This window comes from Poecilia mexicana, unplaced genomic scaffold (assembly GCF_051168715.1).
Source record: "Poecilia mexicana isolate PSO_F unplaced genomic scaffold, ASM5116871v1 scaffold_10, whole genome shotgun sequence".
NCBI lineage: Eukaryota > Metazoa > Chordata > Actinopteri > Cyprinodontiformes > Poeciliidae > Poecilia > Poecilia mexicana.
The window spans coordinates 11743960-11750093 of NW_028263379.1; positions in this window are offsets into that span (position 1 = coordinate 11743960).

The following is a 6134-nucleotide window of genomic DNA, read 5'->3' on the forward strand; positions in this document are numbered from 1 at the left end:
GTTTTTGATCAATTTTTGAGAAAAGTTTTGCAGATTTGTGAAAAACTGGAAGGATTTGTGTAATTTGAAGTTTGGAGGGCCACATAAAAAGCTACAGCGGGCCAGATTTGGCCCCCGGGCCCTGAGTTTGGCACATGTGATCTAGAGTCTTTCTTCTTTCCAGAAGTTCAACCAATCAGACGAACCAACAACATTTTAGAGAGTGATTTAGATATAAACAATCCCATCCTAAAGAAAGTTTTGCTGCAGTTTTAAAATGCTACTTTTCTAACCTCCTGTAGAAATTGGCTGTGCTGCAGCTTGCAAATAAACAGGAATAGAAACTATAAATTTTGTTTCAGTTGAATTGTGTTTTAACTTCACCACAAAGGGCCACACTAATTCACTTATTCCCAATTAGAAGATAAAGGGGAAGGTTTCCTATGCCTTTTTCCTCAAAAAGTGTCTGAAAAGATGATTTTCTGACTCTTTTCAGTCTAATAAAAATAAAGTGACTCTCTTAGGACAGCAAATCCAAACTTTAACAGCTTCATACAATCTAGCTGATAATTAAATCATGGAAACGTGTATAAGTGCAGCTGCTGCCCTGAAGCAACACCATCCCATAATAGAAAAATTGCACAAGCTGCCTGAAGGCAACAATGTGTGATTAGTATCATGATCCAGCATGAACTTTTGGTACAGCGAATGTTCAAATGCATTCTGTTTATCATATTAATAATTATGGTTTGAGCTTTACATTTTAATTAAGGTTCAAGTAATCAATATAATTATATGTTGCTACATAATTCCCAAACATTTTAATTTTCTTACAGATATAATTATTCATACTTCCCTGTATCCTTATTTATTTTCCCTTTGGGACTAATAAAGTATTTTTAACTGAATTGAATTTGAATTTAAGGAGGAAGAGGACAGAAATTATACTTTCAGTTGAGCAAAGTGAAGATATATTAGAGTAAAAGGAGAAGTATTTTGCAAAATTCACATTTTGTACATTTTTATACTTCCAAACAGACACACCCAGACAATTGATGTTTTTTGGTGTATGGAAAATGAACAGTTTCAAAAACCTTTGGACTATAACGTCACAAACCAGAAGGCACTGCGTCATCTTGCAACCCCAGTAGAGTTCCGCCCGTTACCTAGCAACCCCAGCAAAGTTCCGCCCGTTACCTAGCAACCCCAGCAAAGTTCCGCCCGTTACCTAGAAATGCAACCTGAGCTCCAGCACGTTTGGAGTTCAGCTGGTTTTAATGCTGGAAAAGACAAAAGGTTTGTAGTTGACTTACCATCCAGAAACACAGGCATATTTATTTTTAATTGTATAAATTTTAAAATGTTTATTATATTTGTATTTACTAATATTTAACTATTGGGATAAAGTAACTTGTCAACAAATAAGCAATTTCCTTTTGAGAATCGATAAAGCATATTCTGTTCTACTCTATTCTAAACCACTTGCTGCAATCTTGTTGGTTGTGCAGGAGTCTCTACTTTTGCTTGTCAAAGATGAACGGCCATATAATTGATAATCGTTTTTCAGCTATTTTCATGAGTGCAAATGTGGAGTTAGAGGGCGTGGCCAGCAGCAACTTGTTTGTATTTAAAGTGACAAGACTCCCTAAAACAGCTGAAAGGAGCTCAGAATATACAGACTAAAATCTCATCTAATAATAGGTTTGTAAAAAATAATAATAAATGTTTTTTTGTAAAGCTTAAAGATGTATTCTAACCTGTTTGAAGAAGCACAATGGGTCACCTTTCCATAGCGATAAAGACAACAAGAAGCGGCGACGGTAAAAGATTCAGCTGTCAAACTAGTGACCAGTCTTTGACAAACTGCACAGAAAGTTTCACTTCAGTCGACTGGATTCATGGTTTCTCCCACAGCTTCAAGGCTGAACGACTAAAATGTGTGTCTAGATTTATGTTTGCATGATAATTTATAGAGGCAGAAGAAAGTTAGGAGAGTGCTCTGTCATATGTCTCAGAGACATTAATACCAAAGGGTAAAAACCTGTTAATGCTTCCCCTTCAGCTCATCTGAAAAATAAATCCACGCTGCAAAGTCAAAGCACAAAAGCGCATTTGACGAAAAAGAATAACACAGATTGGAGCTACGGACATATAAATAGGCAGGAGTTGTCTGAATGTATTTTAATTTGCAGCTACAAAGCAGAATTTGACCTTTACATTTTGTAACAGCCTGTGACGGCAATATTGCTGCTCGACAATCGCAGGCGTCAGACAGTGGAGCGCTCAGGTGGGCGAGCGTCTGCAGATAAAGAGTCTTCAGCTTCTCTGAACACCTGCTGCAGCACAAACACTGGAGGGAAACTGGACTAAAGCATCAAAAAGAAAAGCGACGTGTTTAGCGTTAAAGCTGCAGATAAATAAAAAGTAAGAAACACTGTTCTATAAATGAGGGATAATACAGAGTGACAAAACAACATCAATACCAGTCTGGACAGCCATTACTACATCAGTAAATAATAGAAATCCACCAACCAGTCAGTCAGATGCAACTCTTCCTGCTTTGTCCCGCATAAAAGGGAAAGAAGTTTTGCCTTATTTGTCTTAGGAAATAAGTTTAGCTACTACAGCTACAGATGATACACAGCTCTACATTATGATGTCACCAGTTGACTCTGAACCCATCCAATCATTGAACAGATGCTTAGAGCAGATAAATGTGTTGAAATGCCAAAAACTTTCTCCAGCTGAACAGAAACAAAACTGGAGTTATTATCTTTGGATCTAAAGAGGAGCGAACTAGAGTCACAGCTTCAGTTATTACAACTTAAAAACCACCTGAAACGTGGAAGTAGTGATGGACTCTGATCTGAACATTCAGAGCCACATAAAGACAGTTACAAAGTCAGCCTTCTATCACCTGAGGAACATCTCCAGGACTAAAGGACTAATATCTCAGTGAGATCTAGAGAAACTCAGCCATGTGTTTATTGTTAGTCACATTGATAACAGTGTCTTCACAGTTCTGACTAAAAATAAATCAATCAGATCCAGAACGCTGCTGCTGGCATTCTGACTAAAACCAGGAAGTTGGAGCACATCACCCAGGTTCTACAGTCCCTACACTGGCTCCCTGTAGAACAGAGAACAGACTTTAAAATACTGTTTTTAGTTTATAAATCACTGAATGGCTCAGCAACACAACACATTAAAGATCTGCTGTTGTCATAGCAACCTCCCAGACCTCTCAGGTCTTCTGGTTTTGGTTCTGCTCTGCATCCCCAGAACCAAACAAGGAGAAGCAACATTCAGCTTCTATGCACCACAAATCTGGAACAAACTTCCAGAAAACTGCAAAGCAGCCAAAACACTGGGTTGATTTAAATCTAGACTAAACCCCAGCTGCTTAGAGTTGCTTTGAAACATAATTAACATATTTTATGTGTAAATGATGACAAAATGTGATGCTTCAATTGTTGATTTTTGTATGTTTGTGATACAAGGCACTTTGAAATGTCTTGTTGCTGAAACTTGCTCTACAAACATTTATTGATTTGATTACCATAAAATAAACAGATGGTGTTTTTCTGCATGTTGCTAAAGTTACACAACATCATATCTGACAAACAGATTAAATTTAATCATGCTGAAGCAAATGAAGTTTTCAACAAAAAAAAAAAAGTGGTTGAACCTTTTTTTTAAATATATTTTCTAGCAAAATCCAACAATTTTTTACTGAAAATGTTCTGGTATTTTTAAAGAGTTTGTGATTTCTTGCTTTTGGAAGAGAAAACAGGCCCTGACAGCAGGATTGAGATGTTTTTCCACATATTCATACTGTTTTATACCAGACAAAAACGAAGTGAACACTGGCTTTTATAATCACTGTGTGAAAAAAAGGTGAATCATTATTTGGGTAGATAAAAAAAACAAAGTATCCAATACTAAAAGCCGCCTGTGATCATGTGGATGGTGTACGATTACCATAAAAAATAAACTGTAAATTGTTTGTTTTGCGTTTAAATTTCTTTATTATTCCAGAGACAAACACATTGGCAAAGCTATGCATACACATCCTGAATACATGAATATGAAAATATTCTGAGGAAAATCAGCCTGAGAAGCATTGTCTTCCATAAAAGCATTTAGACGAAAATGGAGCTTCATTTTATCCAAAAAAGGCTGCAGTGCTACAAAGAACCTCAGCGGTATTGTGAACAGCAAACAAAGGAGATGCTACCTCTAAAATACAGACCGCAGTTCTATAAAACACAATACATTAAAGGCAGCAGAGAAAACACACAAAAACAGACTTTCTGCAGCCAGAGCTCCTCGTCCGTCCTGCAGACCGGCTTCATGAACCGCGACTTCACCAAAGAAAAACACAGATCAATTAGATTTGTAATTTTCTACGACCCGTGACGGCCGCTGGGCAGAAACTCAACTCTGTGAAATAATTAAATTTGTATTTTTTTCTGTCTGAATCAGAAAACTGGCCAGCACCTTTCAGCGCCGGTGGCCTCGGCTTCAGGGCGACTTCAGCCTGCAACTACCAGCCGGCGCGACTCGTCAATCTAAATAGTTTTACATTCTGCTGGTATTAAATGCTTTTACTGACTATAAAAATGTTTGCTCCAGTATTAAACCATGTAGCCCAGAGTGTTGCATATCTCACCTAATGGCTGCTACATAGTGAAAACATCACAGATACTCATTATCAACACTGATGCCATATTGATTTGGAGACCTTAACGATGCACTCGAGTCGTTATTTCCTTTTGTTGTAATAAAAATTGAAGAAAACGCTTCAATGGATTAATTTACTGTGACTTTTTTCCTATTCACACTGTGTCACATTTTTGCAGCCATGAACAAGCTTGCAGCATAACTCTGTCTGCATATGGAAGTAGTTTACTTGGTAGATTTTATTTAAATTGGTTGTTTTCCTGGGAGAAAGTTTGCTTTCAGGCTGGACCGCCGGAGACTTTTCTACAAGTCTGATTTCTTTATTCCAAACAAGAAGCGACACCAAACATTGTCCAGGTTTCGACTATCTGACCCGAGTTGTTGCAGTCAGAGGAACGGTTCAGTCCACTTTGACTAAACTCTGGTCCGTTTTTCTAGAAAGTCCAGTTCATTTTTGGAAGTGTGAACACACAATCAAACTCTGACGCAAACCAGAAAAACTAAATCTGGTCCGACTAAAAACCTCTGTCTCGGTTTGGCTGAAGTGAACTCGGTTTGAATGCATATGTGAACGATGTGAAAGTGAACCGCAGCAGCTGAAAATGTAACAAATGTTTCAATTTTAGTCCCCAATCAAACCAAGTCTATCGGACTATGGTGTAAAAAAAGAGATCAAATATCCAAAAATGATTTAAGTCATCTTTTTTTTATGGAAAAAAAAAAGAGCAGTCCGAAGTCTTCCTCAAGGCCTTGAAATTAATAACGTGTGTAAATGTTTAAATATGAGCATGTGGTGCTTTTAATTTACACTGAAGAGGAGCTCACTCAGCAAACAAGAAGAAAATAACTAAATCTGATAAGAATCCCAACATTTCCTGTTTTCATTTCCACAAAATTCAGCAGCCTGTGAAATACGGATCCAAATGTCCAAATAATAATCTCCATAACAAGAGAGCAGCACTGTGAGTTCTTAGCCATTCTCTGGAGTGTAAAACTAATCAAAATGTAATTAAAAGTTGTGCAGGTGTATAATACTCAGCCGTTACAGTGCGACTCTTTTTACCTGCAACACCTTCATTTTAAACTTCCTCCTTCACCCGGACCGCCTCGGGTTACAGCGATGGAAACGAGCCTCTCAGAGTCGGCGCATACATACGCATCTGTCTGCATTAAGTCTTATGAGGAAAACATAAATGTTTACGACTGGTAAAGCTCTGCAAGTGGGAAAACAGGAGAAAAATAGTACATTATGTAGGACAAAAACTCAAAGATTAATCTCAGGCATTTTCTAGAAAAACAAAGAAATGTATGAACTCCAGAAATCTAAAATTTGTCAGAAAAATTTTTTTTGGTCAAAATTTGCTTCACTTTTTTTTTTGGTCTATCTGCATATGTCATCGTTCATCTACCTGTGTCAGTATGAGACAAAATGCACACATTCCCACTTGCACAACAGTGTATGAAGGCCAATG